Consider the following 16,780-nt stretch of genomic DNA (forward strand, 5'->3'; position numbering starts at 1 on the left):
AACTGTGTCTCCGCCCTCTCCTTTCCAATGCCCGCGAAAGTGTGGCGCACTGGCTCCACCGTTGACGCCCCGTCGAAGCCGTTTACTTCTTCTGCTTCTGTCTTGCTTCTTTCAGCTCCGTTCGAACGAACACTTGCTTCCTGCTCGAACAGTGCGTTCGTACTCCGTGTAGTTTCCGGCATATCTTGAGAAGAGTTTTGTTTGTACGTTGCCGCATCACAGAGTTGTTGTTGGTTGTGGTGTTCCAGCTGTTCGTTCCTTTTTTTACAGCGAAAGCTGTTATGAGATCACTTCAACGGCCGTTTTTGGCGCTGTAGTTGTCGGCCGCCGCCGCCGCTGGTGTCCGTAACCGCTATCGCACGAAATAGGAAAAAAAAAGGAAATAAGCAAACATTTCCAGGATGGAACGAGGTTCGAACCTAGGCCCTCTGCGTGAGAGCCCAGTGTTCTACCTCTGGACCATGCCGGTGCTTGAAACTGCTTTGCAAAAGGACCCTATACAGGGTTCATGTCGCGAAGGGACCACATTAACATATGTAATGTAGTGTGGTAGAAGAGTAAAATAACAACCAGGCGTCACACAAACGCGAATTCTGTAACCGGTCGTCACAGAATGCGAATTGCGCAACGAGTGGTTTGTTGAATGCTTCCAAATCATTACAAAGGCCTCTGCGATAATTCTTCATCGTCATCAGCCACAGCATCAACAAAGTGCACATAATGCCTTACAGGTATTTAGCAGGTACCACGGTTCCCCGCAGAATGACGAAAAATTACATAGTGGCTGCTTCCCTACTTCACAAAAATTATATTGATTTATAGCGTAGAGGGTTCTTCGCAAGTGAAGTTTCAAAAAAAGCAAAGGGTATCTCGTCATTCGCGAATTAAAAAATGCCTTACGAACGGTAAACCAAGTCAGTTTCTTGCAGCGACGAGCGCTGTCATCGTCGCTAGACAGGTCTCGGAAAGCCGAGTTATGTAGGAGACACTGTATGGAACGTGGTGTTCTATATACTGACGGCGTGCGACGCGCCTGTGTGGAGTCGTTGCTCCGGTTGGCGACGAGCGAACGACGCAGTGGCGAATACACGGATGTCCAAACTAGATAAGGTCAACTTTAGAAAGGTATATCTGAAGGTTTCGCTCAAGGTCCGTGGTGTTATTTGCATGGCCAGGGTATCGTACTTAAGAGATGCCAGGTATAACGTCAGTGCATGAATCGCGACCAAGGATGTCGCTGTAATGCGCAAGGCTGTTCTCTCGTTGCGTTGCGCGGCGCGTTTCTCGGCGGCCGTTCTCTCATTCGGCGCAACCGACTTCTCGCAGAATGCTTTAGTGCCGAAGTTCGCTTCTCGATACAGAAGAAAATATACTGAAGAGAAACGTTCTCAGTTCAGTGACCAGGTTCCACGATACACAAGTAACGGTGACTTCGCTAAAGGGATAATTGCATAAATAAACGAGCATCCAGCGACTCGTTGTTACAAGTGCTTCCGTCAACGTTATAGGCTTCAACAGCGTCGCCTGCTTTCGCGTGAACACTTGATGCAATAGGGAGCACACTGCATCGTAAGTTCTAACACATGATCACGTACAACGTGTTATTGGCATTCACTTTTGGCCGGCGCCGTCGTGTAAGGGATCTCGGGGACGATTGAAGAAAAGTGACAGAGCCTTTATGTCTTTACCATTACCCTCTTTCATTTTACGGCCGCGTCGATTTCCATCTGTCTGAATGCACCCGCACGCAATTAATTCCACTGTACAGGTAATAGAGGCAGAAGAGAGTCCCTTAATCGCCCATTGAAGCGGCGGGTTGCCGTCTATCTCTATTATCAGTAACGGATGCTTCGATTGGTTGCTACCTCCCGCCGGCTACGCGGCTCTCCTTCGAAAGGTGTTCATTTCTCATTTCTAGCGACCGCTATATACATTTACATTGGCGGCCTCCGTATGCGCTTCTCCAAAGCTCCGCGACTGTATGTATACTACCACCTTGCGCGACCCTGCGGCAGCCATGTTAACCCGCTTGTTCCGGCGATTTCCTGAATGAGAAAGCAACGCGCTCGTGTAAGTCTAGCCAAAATGGGGTTGACGAGTAGTGGGGGAGAGGGTGACGCTGCACCTCTTCGCGAAGAGAGCTCCCTCGAGAGCTGCGGGTCTGGAGGGGGGAGGCGGGTCGTCGCGATGGCCGTCGATGCAGCGGCAGCAGCAGCAGCGAAGCTTCTGACGCACTCCCGCTTATTTTTAGCTAACCCCCCTCCCCTTCTCTTTATCCACCCCATCTGCTTGCTCCTCACCCTGAATATACCTGCCCGGGGAGAACGGGAGGGAGGAAATGAAACGGTGTTAACAGCACAAAGTGGCGGCGGGCCGCGCGCCACGCGAGGTTCCTGCGCTCGCGGAACTATTCCAAGAGCGCGCCATCAGCTCTTGGCGGGGTGGCTTCCGCCGCGGTATCGTTTTAATAACACCTACGCTAACGCCGCACTTGTTGAGCAGATCTGCCTCTGCTCAAGATACAAAGGAAACCGAGAATAAAAAGCATCATTCTACTTAATTAAGTCTTTATATATATTGTTGCAACACGTGGGTTTCCTTTCACCGCCACGCGGGTTTATGAACCCACGTACGTGACGGTCAAAAAAACTTAACCTCGCAATGTTTCGCTTTATGTATTGCGAAACATGGCGTTCAGTATATTGAAGTGTGTGTTTAAGCTGTTGCAGCATGGATGGCTACCGCTAATAAAAGTCAGCCTCGATCAGTTCTCGCTCTTGACATAGAATTGCCGACATTGCTTAATCAGTGGCAAAAATAAGTAACATGCTACCGCGTGCTGATCGTGATCGAAAAAGCAAATTGTACTCTAACGGACTCATGAGTCGACTCACTCAGACTCAGACCTAGCCGTGAGTCTGAGTCTGAGTGAGTCCGAGTGAGTCATGTTGAGGAAAATTGTGGTGGGTCTGAGGGCAAGATATATTCCACGAGTGAGTCTGAGTGAGCTCTACATTTTTTGCCTACCTATGATCTGTCAATAACTCTATCTATTCTGCTTAAACCACATGCATGGCACACTGAACTTACTATAATTTATTATTTCATTTGCAACTTATTTGTAGCTTGAAGACCGGCCACTCAAGATGACAAAACTATGCTCTTATTTCTCTGGTCTTCCTTATTCAAAATGTTATTATGTATTGCTTCATAATAAAAACTAATCATAATACCGCTTCTGTTAATTTGGCTACAACATTTGGCGATAAATTTAAAAAAAAATGAGACCAAGACATTCACGGGCGGACCGGGCCGCATGCGGCCCACATGCCTCGTGTTTAAAGGGACAATAAACGCAAATGTTAAGTTGACGTTGATTGCTGAAGTAGCGTTCCAGAAACCTCGTTCTGTGCCAAGGAAATGTTTATTTTGAATGAAAATCACGTTTTAGTGGTCCGAACAGCGTTAACGCACTTCAAATCGCGCGCCTGAAAAGGCCTCCTGGCGTATCATTTGCCTTGCCCAACGTTGCCCGCATTTACTGCCCGGCAGCCGACGCTGCGGTTTTTGCTCTGAAGGGCACGTTACACAACATCGCATGGATACGTCATTTTGTCGAAGTTTCCGTTAGACCGACATTTATGATCGTGCTTCACGCAACAGTACGCGATAACGAAACTACCACTGAGACGCGAGCGGAGCGCAGCATTGCGAAAACGGAACTTTGCAAAGCCCATGCCGTTCTCCGTTGTAACGTCAAGTTCTTTTTTCCATGAATAAAACAGAAACGCATAAGAAGCGTTTTATTACGTCTTGCAGTGCTCGGAACGTTCTTTTTTATTATAGGTACCTTAAATACTAGTGATAATTTGTATTCTGGACTCTTGACGTCATGGGGCTCGTTCCAAAACGTCCCCCTGGTGGCGCATATAGTGTCCTACATTTAGCTTAATTCCTCGATTACTGGAGCACTGGCATTGATAATATTGGCGTTTTAGACGTTCTAAAAAGATTGACCTTTCCCTCTGACGTCAATTTTTATTTGCCTTTAGTACCCTTTAAAGGGGTACTGACACGAATATCTTCAGTTGTCGTTTTTTTGCGTCAAATGAAAGGTCAAGCCCTCAAAGCCTAGAAAAGGTAGTGCTAAGCGCGAGTGCGCCCTGAAAACGTAATTACAGTATGTTTTCAAAAGCTAGTTTCGGTTCCTACTGTACCCTGACGTCACAACACGGTATGAGCTTCTCGTCACGTGCTCGCACAATATATATAGTGACGTTTCTATGGCCGCTCCACACCGTGGCTCCGTTGGTGACGCACAAGCGGCCATTTTGGAAGTTTTGATGACGCACAATGATGTTGTGTTCATACTCCACCTGCATGTGTTCACAATCAAGTGATATGACCCAATTTCTCTGCGACAGCCGTCGATGTCGAGCTGAACTAACAGGGGTGTGCGCTTGTACCAGCGAACAATCGACTTGTACAGCAAGGAATCGGCACCTTCCAAAGACGGACTTCCAAGATGGACGCTTAAGCGTCCATCTTGGAAGTTTTGGTACCTAACGTCATCACAACTAGCCAGACTGCTGCGTGAAGTCACCAGAATTTGTACTGTAGCCTGACGTCAAGCTAGTGTCGATGTCAGTGGGTGCGCCGTGGAAAAATTGACTTTAATATCAAATTAAAATATATTATCAGCATTTGCTGAGCTTCACATTTGCTCAGAGTTGTCTCTGCATACAGGAAATTTGTATGGCAGAGTAAACTCGTCTTCGAAAAAAGGTATCAGTACCCCTTTAAGACCCCTATACAACGCGACGCAGAAGGTAATCCATTGTGCACATGTCAGAAACTACGTCTTTCGTACCGTAGAAAACAAGCCCCTGCGCCGCGCTGAGACGTTCCCGCAGCGCTAATTGTTGGCAGTCCTTGACTGACATAGATCAACGTTTTATTTGAAATGTTGGCGTATGGCTTAAGTGAAGTTCAGGTGAATGGAAGAGCGTCCGCTTAGTTAGCAAAGCAAGACAAGCAAGCGTTAATTTTTCAGGTGCCGATTCCTTGCTGTACAAGTCGATTGTTCGCTGGTACAAGCGCACACCCCTGTTAGTTCAGCTCGACATCGACGGCTGTCGCAGAGAAATTGGGTCATATCACTTGATTGTGAACACATGCAGGTGGAGTATGAACACAACTGCTCAAAGCATGGTCATCACATTCGGTGTAATTGATGACTTGGCTCCGGCTCTGCGGACAACGCTCATTGCACTCTTAATCAGCTCTCGGACAAAGCGCTAGCTATAGCCAGAAAACTATGCGAGAAAGGTCTTGTGTCCTGGGTATATCCAGCACTTTACGCAGAACATGATTAAGAGTGCTAGCTATATAGCCAGTAAAATGTGCAAGGGAAAAAGGTCGTATGTCCTGGCTGTATCTAGAGCTTTGAGCAGGACATGATTAATAGTGTACTTTCATGCTTCAGTACTTTGTCAGAGCAATCATAACTTGAGCGGTCACCCTTATATACCAAGTGCTTCAAAGACTATCGGGACTGTCGGAGACTTTTCGCATAAAGGGCGAGACAGACGGTACGATTTTTCATGCGATTCGACGTCCGACACGGCGGAGGGGAAACCGGAATGGTGACCTTTCATAGCATCGTACAGCCACCATTCCCTCTCCCCCACCGCGGCGTCGGCCGTCGGATCGCATGGAAAATCGGACCCGTCTGTCCCCCGCTTAATGAAACATTTTAGGGGTCAAAATTTCGCACAGGAGGAGGAGGAGGAGGAAGGAAATGAATGAAAGGCAGGGAGGTTAACCAGACGCGCGTCCGGTTTGCTACCTTACACTGGGGGAAAGAAATGAAGGGATTAAAAGAAAGAAGAGGGAAGAAGGCACTGTCAGGGTACATATGCGCCTGTCCATTGAATCCCTATACAAGCGGTCGCTCAAACCGGTCGATTTTAAAAACAGTAGAAATGCGCGCGTCGCTTTGCTAGCCTGCGATGCGTATGGCCACGATCCGAAAACGGTCTGTCGTCTATAGCTAGTTCAGCGTATTACGCAGAACGTTTCGTTCGTTCGCAAAACGTTCACAGAAACACAGTACTATGTTCTATCGTTTCATCGCTATTGCAAGAGTCGCATCTGGTGGTGTCGGCCATTCCTATGCGAAAAGAGTACGCCTTCGTGAAAGCTACTCCTAACCACAGGCGGCACATACGTTGCATCACGGCGGGAGAGGTGCGATGGAATTTGTAGCTTCTTCGATGGGTCTAGTTCATGTAGGCGACGGTTCCATACCCTGAGGTCACTCAACCAAGTTTGCGACATTGTGTCAGCGAACGAGCGAAGACCCCTTGCAGCGTATACGTCCTCGACAAGGGTATTGGGGTTGTCTGCAGCATCCTCGTAGGCGGACCGGGCATGCAGCATCATCAGCGAAGTTGTTACCCACAACACCACAATGTCCCGGCAGCCACTGGAACACAACGTCATGTACCTTCGATAAAGCTTGGCGCACAGCATTGCGAAACCGTTCATGCGCTGCTATGTTTACACTTGTTTTAGAGCGCAGCTCTTAGGTGCCCGTTCCTGCGTTACCGATAGAGCGAACGAGGACGAAAGAGGGCGAAAGCAGAGTTTGTCGAAATCACGCGCCACTGGCCTCTAACTTCGCTTTCTTCTTCCGTCACGCGCGCTGGCCCCTCGGTCGGGGCTCGTACGCATGCAGGGCTGGCAGGTGCACTGCGGCTGGCTTCGCTTGTCGTAACGGATCTGTCGGCATTTCGCTTGGTTCGCGACGCCTGCAGTGCACATGGTGTGCGTAGCACTCGAGCACTGGTAGTTTCTGTGGCAATATGTAACGAGTGTTATATTGCTACAACCATGGATAGTCAAAACTTCAAACACAATAGGCGTTGCCTCAACATGAAACGTGCATCCATTCTTTTAGAGCGCAGCTCTTAGATGTCCGTTCTTGCATTGAGCCGCGTCGGCGGCGTCGTAACCTGTAGAGCGAACGCGGAGCGGAGGATTAAAGACGTCGATAGCGAGGAGAACGTGAGGAGGAGGGAACGACAGTGGCGAGACGACAAGTTTCCGCGGCGCCACTGACGTGCGGTCGCCGATCACGTCATCACTAAGGTATGCGGCGAGGGCGACCACCGATACCATATATGGAAATAAAGCGCTGCATGAACGGAGGCCTGTCTGCGGCAGCTGTTGTGGAACGCGCCCACGCGCTGCCTTCCGCGGTCTCCCGATTAGCGAGGCAGTCGCGCTGCGCTCTGTCTGCGGCGGTTGATGTGAAATGGGCTGCACGAAATTGTCCGCGCCAGTCACGCTACTCACGGCGTGGTATGCAACTGTACGTACATACACGTCTGTCTGAAATAGTTTGTCTCAACTTATCGCAAAATCAAAACACCTAAACAGCTGCGCTCAGAATTCGCATTAGCGAGTATCATAATCGTCGGTTAGTTTTTTTGTATCCAAGGCAAGCCCGCATAAAATTATCGAATGAGAATGAGCTGTTCCACATATCTTGCATATCTTTGTATAAGTGCTAAATTCAGTATTTACTCCTGGAGCACCGGATAGAGTATAGGTGATCAACATTTTAACTGCATACAGTGCAGCTTTGAAGTGCTTCGGTGACAAGAGCTGCACACTGCAGTGTGAAAAATTTGTTGGAGCAGGTTCAACAATATTTTTGTAGCAAGCGATTGCGTTTTTCTCAATACCGCTTCAAATAGATTTGGCTCTTCTTGTATATAAAAATATCCTCATGTGTCGGTGCCATCTCAAAAGCTGGTAGCTTGGCCCGAAAGCGATGGCAGGATTTAGCGTAACGTTAAAATCTGAGAGCATTAATAACTATAACAATTACAATAAATAAATAAATAAATAAATAAATAAATAAATAAATAAATAAATAAATAAATAAATAAAAGCACGCAGCATTCTGTAGGAACGAAAGGCTCAGCCAAGCTAATTTCGAGGACTGGTTCCTTGGTTAAAAAACAACCGAGACACAAAATATACCCGGATATGGCAGATGAGGCGTGCGAAAATCCACGTTGTGGCGCCACAATACGAAATCGTTCTTCATCTCTGAAGCCTTGCTTTTTGAAAACACAGTTAGCACATTTCGTTGCAGCTTCGACGTGCGCTTATGCAGATGAAGATTTCTCCCTTTCACAAAAATACCGAACATTCCGATGACGTCACGCTAAAGTACCGCCATCGCGGCTTACGTGTGCTAACATTAAAAAAATGAGCATAAGAGAAAAAGAAAACTTGTGATTCATCTTAAGCGCTACACACCAACCAACCTCTTCTCTCTATAGTAAGCGTAACTTTGGGTGAGTAAGGAATCAAAGACAGAATAGACCAAGACTTGAAAATGCACATCGCTGCTCTATGTACTATTGAATTAACGCTGCTTGTATCCGTGTCTCCCATTGCTCAAGCCAATCCTCCGACACCGTCTATTCTTATCGCGTGAGTGGCGAATGAAGCACACGTGCTCCTACTCCGCCTCCTGTCGTGACTGGCTACCGCAGTTGTAGCGCGGATTTGTTATTACCATCATCTCTCCGAAAACGAGAACAGGAGAGGGAGGGGGAAGTTGTGAGCGCACGACCAGAAGAACAAACACCACGAACAAGGAGGGGCGCGCAGCGTAATCAAGGGCGCATCGAGGGGAAAAAAAAAAAGCGCGTTTGCGTATCGACCGAGAAGACCCCTCTCAGCACCCTTCTCCTCTCCTCTGCGGGCGACCAGGCCGCGACGGCGGAAGTGAGCGTCCGCTTTTCCCTACAGCAGCGGAACTGAGCGGGGCTAGCGAGACCCAGTCGGGGCAGCACCGCCCGGGCTGTTGCCGCCGCCAGGCTGATTGACCACTTCCTGTGCCGCGGGTTGGCAGGTGCTCCCACTATCCACTGTGCCGGAGGCTCCCAAGCGGAGGCTTCTGCGCTAGTGTGACGTGGCCTCGAGGCGGTCGGCAGAGTCCTCGCAGTCTCACGTTGAACCTCCGCTACGCGAGCCGCCTTTCTCTCTAGCTCCGCGCAAACCATGCAGGAGACGCGGGAGAAGAGACGGCCGGGGAGAGCGACCACCCAACAGAACGAACGACGGAGGCGTGCGAAAGAAACGGAGAGCCTACGTGCCCACCGTGGCTGGCACTCGAACTCGACGTATCCACTATTTGCACACCCCTCACACAGGCATGCACGGAGATGTGTACGTACAGCACGGCGAGATGCGTAAACGCCAAATTGACGTACGCGGTGCTGGGAGGACAAGTAAAGCCGCTTCTCGTCTTCTAGTAAGCGTGTAGTTGAGGAATGAAGAATGGCACGCGAAGAAGGAGGGAGCCAAGCCGGGGGCTGGAGGAACGTGGGAGCGCGTATAAATCATTTTCTCTCTCTCTCTCAACTCTCGCCTGCTCTTTAGATTTGCTTCCGTTCTCCTTTTCTAGAAACTTTCTCGGTGGCCGAGTGCGCTCGCGGTGGCGACGTGGCGGCAATCTTTCGCGCTCAGCGGGGTGTATATATGCGCGGCGTCCATCACAATGGCGTCGGAGCGAGTGCGGTCGAAGAAAGGCCCTTGGCGGCGGACGCGAGCCGGACAACCCCAGCCGCTGGCCAGAAATCGATGCTGCCGTCCTCCTTCTCCCTCAATTCCCTTCTTTCTTTCTTTCTCCTCTGGTAGCGCTGTGGGCTTTGACAAGACGGGAAGTAAAGTGGAAGTGCGCGCACGCGAACGTGGCAGCCGGGATCTCTCTCTCTCTCTCGGCGTTGTCGTGGGCCCCGACTTCCTCAGCTTGCTGTGGGGAGCCCCCGTTCTGCTCTCCGAGCGGCAATCACCCCATTCCCCCGCTGGTGCTAAGCCGAATGCTTGACGCCGGAGGGAGACCCTGTCGGAATTTTCGCTCCGTATACACTGTGGAAAGGGCTCGGCTTCCTTCGCGCCCGGTGCAGTCGAGTGCGCCCGCCCGGGAGATTTTGGGGAAAACGGTGACCCGATCGAGTGAGTGGCACGTGGCTGGAAAAAGGGTTGAGTGGGAACTTGTAGCGCCGACAGGTATATATGAACGAGGAAGGTATTTTCGGCCTAGGTTCCAAAATGCTTTCGGATGCGAAAACGTGTCGGCATGAACGGAATACCAGAAGTCATATCCGTAGAGTTAGTGGCGGTGTGCATCACTCAGCAGATAATGCGATAGAAATTATATGGTCCACCAGCTCTTCGGGTGCAGTTGAAATTCCGGCTGCAGCAATGACAAAGAAATTTAAATTGTCTCACGTAACGACATCTACGGCCGCGGAGCTTGCTGCTTTTCGAGCTGCTCTACAACAGATCGTTCAAGAGAGTCCACGAAAATGAGTCATATTCTGTGACTCAATGGCAGCACTTCAGAGTCGACAGTTTGCCCTATGTAAGAGGACTCACGAGCAATTGGCACACGAAATAAAAAATTGTCACCCTCAAGCTCTAGCAAAAGGGGACGATATTATATATCAGGGGCGAGCAGGACATACCGGTATCGGTGGTAATCAATTAGCCGACGACGCAGTCCGCTCAGCTCATGAAGGAACTCAAGCGGTTCCGATTCTCCTATCAAGAACTTATGCAACGAGACAACTTTATTTGCTGGCTCGGAATCTTACACACTTTTCGGGCGTCTCCTATAGCTTCAAAAGGTGTCATCTATGTGAACTTGATTCTTTGTTGAAGTTACAACTACTATCTCGAATTTCCCACTCCGATGCGACGCTATTATACCGCCTTTGGATAGGTGTGGCATTCGCAAAGGCGTACTCGTTTAAAGGGACACTAAAGGCAAATAACAATTTATGTCAGAGTGAAAGCCCAATGTATGACAACTTCTAAAACGGCAATATTATCAACAGCAGTGCCCTACTTACCGAGAAATTAAGCTAAATGTGTCACATGACGAGCGCCACGAGTGGGACATTTTCGAAGTGATCCCGATGACGTAGGGAAGTCGGCTTACAATAAATCACTAGTAATCAAACTAGCAGCAGTAAAAAAAGAACATTCCGAGCATCAAAAGACGTAATAAAATGCTGTTTGTTCGTTTCCGCTTGATTCATGGAAAACAAAACCTCCGTGGCGTTGCCATGGGGAACGGCGCGCGTGGTTCAAAGGTTCCGTTTTCACCGAACTGTGCCTCTCCCGTCTCAGTGGTAGTTTCGGGATCGCGTACTGCCGTGCGTGTTTTGCGCGCTCGTGAAGGTCGCTCTGACAGAAAGTTCGACAAAATGCCGCATGCATGTGATATTGCCGGATGCCCGAATGGTGCACAACGCCAGTGCTGCAGCAAGGAAACCGGTGTGTCTTTTCACTGGGTGCCGCGGAATGAACCCTTACGCTCGAAGTGGCTTAGTGTCATGCCATTGCGCCAGTGTGCTAAACAGTCAAAACCTCTGCGTGTGTGCTCGCTGCACTTTCGTACTGAGGATTACGAGACCAACCGCATCTTGGTGACGGCTTTGAATGTGCCCATCCGAGCAAGTCTTTGCCGCAGCGCCGTTGTTGCTACTGTGGGTCCCGCTACTTCCGCTCGGCTGCTACTAGTGTCGGCGGCCGCGCAGTAAAAGCGGGCAACGTTGGGCATGGCAGCAGTGACGTATGAGAGTCGTATTTTCAGGCGGGAGATTTGAAGCGCGCTAACGCGATGCGGACCACTAAAAACGTGATTTTATTTCAAAATAAGCACTTCCTTGGCACAAAAGCAGCGCTACGAGGTTTCTGGACCTCTATTTCAACAATCAACGTCGACTTAATATTTGCCTTTAGTGTCCCTTTAACATCGGAATGGCGGACACCTCCACGTGCGGCTCCTGCGGAATCGAAGAGACAATTGATCGCGCCCTGTGCAGCAGCGCTCGCTATGACACCCAGCGATGCCCGCTCCGGGTGCTTCCGACCTACCAGGACTCAAGGTCATTTTCTGTAGCCACGCGCCTCGAAGGTGTCAAAGGCAACGAAAGCGTTACTGGCGTACTTAAACTCAGCACGTTTGCGACCGCCTGTAGATTTGATGATTTCCCCAACGGCGTGCGTGATTCTGTCCACCTCTCCTTCTGTCTCTCTTTTCGCCCCTTTATCCCTTTCCTCATGCAGTGCAGGGTAAGAAACCGGGCGTGCGTCTGGTTAACCGCCTTGCTTCTCTCTCTCACGCTACGGTCGCTTTCTTAGACAAGTGGGACGCCTCAGTGCATTTGCAACAGTTGTGCTACTAGTGGCTCGTTTGCACTAGCAAGTAAACGGAATATACTATATATGACTGGCTATATGTTCCTCTCGTGTCTATCTAACACGGCATCACGACACTGTATAGCGCATGCTGCTGACGTGTATCTATTTTTCTGTTCCTGCGCCCGTGTGTCCGCCAGCTCGTGTATATAGGAGGCTAACGAAGCACCTGTAAAAGAAAATCATACACCGAACGATGGTGATAAGGGACATGCGAAATGGCGCAACTCAGCTTTTCTAAACGTATACTTTGATCGTAATGACAGGCCTCAACATTTATCGGCAAGAAGGCTTAGTGCACGTCTCGTTGTTCCTCGGGCAACCCCGAGTCCCTTAACATTCGCTGAAGCTTGTTCTCTGCCATTTTCAGTTTTGCAAGCGACTGAAACATGTCGACGAGCTTACAGCATTTTTAACGCTCCAAGAAAAGAAGCGTCCCCTAAACCTCGCTTATAGCGAAAGGAGACATCAGCAGAATTCATGAACTTGGTAAGGAATATAAAGCATTATCACCGAGCTTTGTAATGTGCAAAGCGGGGTACTCTTTGCCCTTCTTTAATGCTGACACTACACTCTAAGCCAAAAAGGACTAAAATGGGGTATGGCATTGGTCCTTCGGGGGTCTAAATGGGCTGCCACAGATTTTGAACCATTTTTGGACCAACTGCGGGAGTAACTACAGGGGTTCAACTTTTACTCTCTAGCACTTACTCCAGTGGGTTTAAATGTTGGTCCTCGTAGAATGCTCCCGAGGGTCTAACAGTTGAACCGTCGGGACTAACCGAGAAAAAAAAGAAAGATGGCGGTTCTTCGCTATGTCGGCGTAATTCTTGTTATTTCCAACTGAATCAGCATTGAATGATGCATTATTTGCGGCACAGACATACACCACACAGACAGAGTGCACACACATACAACCACACACAACCATTGCAATCTAAACACCACACATACCTACCGCCCGCGCTACACAGCTGAAAAGCAACCATCGGCTATATATAGGCACAGTATCTTGACCTCCCATGTGGTGCTGGTGGCAGACTTCTGTTCGAAGTAATAAAACAATAAACATTCGCAGCGTAAGTGTAAACTTTCGTGGGCTCAATGGTAGCACCGCAACACACCGATCTTTTAATATGAACCCGCCGGACGTTTAACCCTCCTTTCAGTCAGCGAATTCGAATTATCAGCTGGTACTCTATCGTGTCGGCCGAACCAGCGTTAGCAATGCTGGTGCACAAATCCGTAAAATGCACTTATTCACACACAAGCATAGAAGCGGCACTTATGCAGGAACGCCGGCGAAGCAGTGAGGCGTACCGCCAATGCCGGCTTCTTGCCGACAACGTCACTAGGCCTTTACGAGGAGCACGGCTGTGAGTTAAACGACCGCTGGCGATCACAACATTCGTCTCCTGTGCAATTCTCGTTGTCGTTATTTTACATACAAACGAAAAATAGATGTCCGCTGTCGGCGGCGTCTTACAGAGTGATGTAGATGTATGTATACCTACAACGACGACACGGCGCGCAGGCACGGTTCTTTCACCGTGCTCGTAAGTCGCTCGGTGTACACCGCCGGCCGCACGTTGATACGTATCGGCGCTCGCCTTCACGCTAGATGTTTGACAACAGTTGTCGCATGGAGAGAAAGACACAGATTGGATTGTACTTTATTCCAGAAGACATTATTCTCTGCGAAACAAATTCTGCGCAACGTTTCTTTCACCTGCACCGGCAACGAACTCTCACCGGCCGCCGGCCGGCTTGGTGCCGACGACGTAGCGAAGCCTACTTCGTATCGCTTCGTAGTTGTGGCCGCTGACTCTGCGGGAATACAACCTCTGACGAACAGCTTACTTTTGTTAGCGCTGGCAGTGTTCTTCGTAGTTCTTCCCAATTCGGTACATTGAAGCGAGTTATCCGCGGTGTCCGGGCTCGAAGGCTTGCGCTTGTTTGGGTCCGGCAGCTCGTAGAGAAGAAACGTGGGTGAGCGCTCTCGCTCGCTGTGTGCGCCGGCGCGAGTTGAACTTGACTCTCATAACTGCTTCTATTCGTTGTAATAGTGCTTCGCTTTCACTCTGGCGTGTAAGCCATATAAATCGTGATCGTGCTAGCCGACAGGCCCGGAAAGTGCAGGGCGGCAGCAGGCGATCGGCGCGCAGTTACACCCCCCGTTGGTCCCCTTCTTGCCGGGCGTTTGCGCACGACACGCACTGCCTCGCATTTACACCCTGTTGGACGAACCGTTGATCCTTTGGTTTAACGACTGCCGTTAGTCCAATTTTGCCCAGTTTCGGCTTAGAGTGTAGCTGTGAAGTTAAAACTATATCGGTCGAGCACATGCATAACAGCTGAGAAATAATGTTCATGCGCCGCGCTGGCTGAGCGGCTAAGGTTTAATTTGTTTGCACTGCTAATTTCGGAGACGCGGGTTCGATTTCCGGTAACGGCGGCTGTATTTGGATGGGGGCGAAATGCAAGAATACGTTTGTATTTATATTTAGGTGTATATTAATCCGGAATTCCCAACTAGGGCGTGGTTCATAATAATATCGTGGTTACGGCGCGTGAAACCCCATAACCAGCTTTCTTAAAATTTTGGGGAGGAGGGTATGTTCATAACAGCCGCAGTACAAGTGGATGGCACTTTACGATATCTGCAGCTTACATAAAAAGCATATCCACTAGTGTAGAGACGTTATATATGTATAATTCATCCGCTTCAGCATTTCTTATAGTATACATCCGGCGTAATGCAGGGCAAGCATTTAAATCGTGCATGCCGAGCGTCATCATTCACCTGCGCAGAACTTCTCTTTTCTTGCCTTTCTGTGCGCATCGCGCTTCATGGCGTGCAGTAGAGAATGCGCAACAGTCTGTTACTTTTAGGGATTCGAACTGAGAAGCGTATGCGAAAATTCGCTAAACGTAACTTTATTGAATAAAACGCTCGAAGAAGACACGAAAGCGACTGCAATGAATCGCATTATAAAGTGACCTGAAAGTCGCGGGATTGAATCCCTTCTGGTCATATAGTATAATATGTGTCAAGGTGTATAGAAGTCCATGGAAGATCCACGGTCCGTTTCAATAGTCAAGCTCTCTCAGAGGACTTTATACGAGGCCCTTGCCGCGACAATAAATGCAGTTTTGAGGCAACCCCGGCTGAATTTACTTGAGTTTTAAAAATTACGCACTGGTGGCAGACACGTACAATATGCGATTACTTAATTTCCTTTTTCGTCCATCGATCGTATATAGCCCGTTTTTCTCTGTCCTTCCACTCTCTCTCTATCCCTCTCTCTCTCTCTCTCTCTCTCTCTCACACACACACACACACACACACACACACACACACACACACACACACACACACACACGCGCGCGCGCGCGCGCGCGCACGCACGCACGCACACACACACACACGCACACGCACAGAGAGAGAGAGAGAGAAAGCAAGTGTTTTGCGCTCGCAACCTGTTGCTATCACTACACTTTATATACATCGGCCCTTTATTGCTTCATGTTATACGCGTACAAACTTAAAGTACAACAAGACAACAAATAAGTGCTTGGACTACACTCTTTAAAAAAAGTTAGGAAAAAGCTTGTAACCACGAGCAAATAGTTAGTAACAGCAGCTGTTACTAGCTTTCTTGGACCATTACTAACTTTTTGCCACCTTTTTACTACCTACGTTAGCAGACACTTAAAAGTTGCAACGGTTACTACCTCTTGCGTACCGTTACTAACTTTTTGCCATGCACCTGTTAAACGAGCTTGTTAAACGAATCTTAGAAGTTACTATTACGAGCTTTTTACAACCTATTCACTAGCACGGGGATCCATTCAAGTTCATGGAGGCGATATTAGGAGGCCCGAGGCATGATGGCAGTTTGGCGTCCGAGCCATGGGGCGTCGCTACCGTCGAAACGATTGCAGCGAACCTGGTACGGGCGGGGATTGAAGGCCTCTGTAAGCCTAATTAAAATAAAATAACGCGGCCACGGTAGTACACAGTAGTAAATAAAAACGTGCTTCTGCATTAAACTATAACCAGCCACGAGTATTACAAGGCAAAGTTTTAAAGAAGTTTTGTAAACATGACTGTGCGTGGCTCCGCTAGGTACCGCCGCCATCACGCCTGCGCAGCGCACAAGCAGACGTCGCGCAAGCAAGCACGAGAGCGCATAGAAACGCAAACTTTACCACCGCAGCGAGGAGCAGCGATGTCGCACCTTTATTGCGGCGTGAAGTGGTGCGATTCCTCGGGGAATGAAGGCGAACACTTCTTCAGAATCCCTGCTGACCACAGGTATTTATACTTTCACTATTATATATTTCCCAAGATGTTCGCAAAGTTTTGATTTGACTGTCGTTGACCGTTATGATTTGAAACTGCTGAATGAACAGCGAGTTTTCTTGCTGCCATTCGTTGCTGCAGCTATCTGTTTGAGAAATGGTTACGATAATAAGTTAAAAT

This window comes from Rhipicephalus sanguineus, chromosome 3 (assembly GCF_013339695.2).
Source record: "Rhipicephalus sanguineus isolate Rsan-2018 chromosome 3, BIME_Rsan_1.4, whole genome shotgun sequence".
In the NCBI taxonomy this organism is placed as follows: domain Eukaryota; kingdom Metazoa; phylum Arthropoda; class Arachnida; order Ixodida; family Ixodidae; genus Rhipicephalus; species Rhipicephalus sanguineus.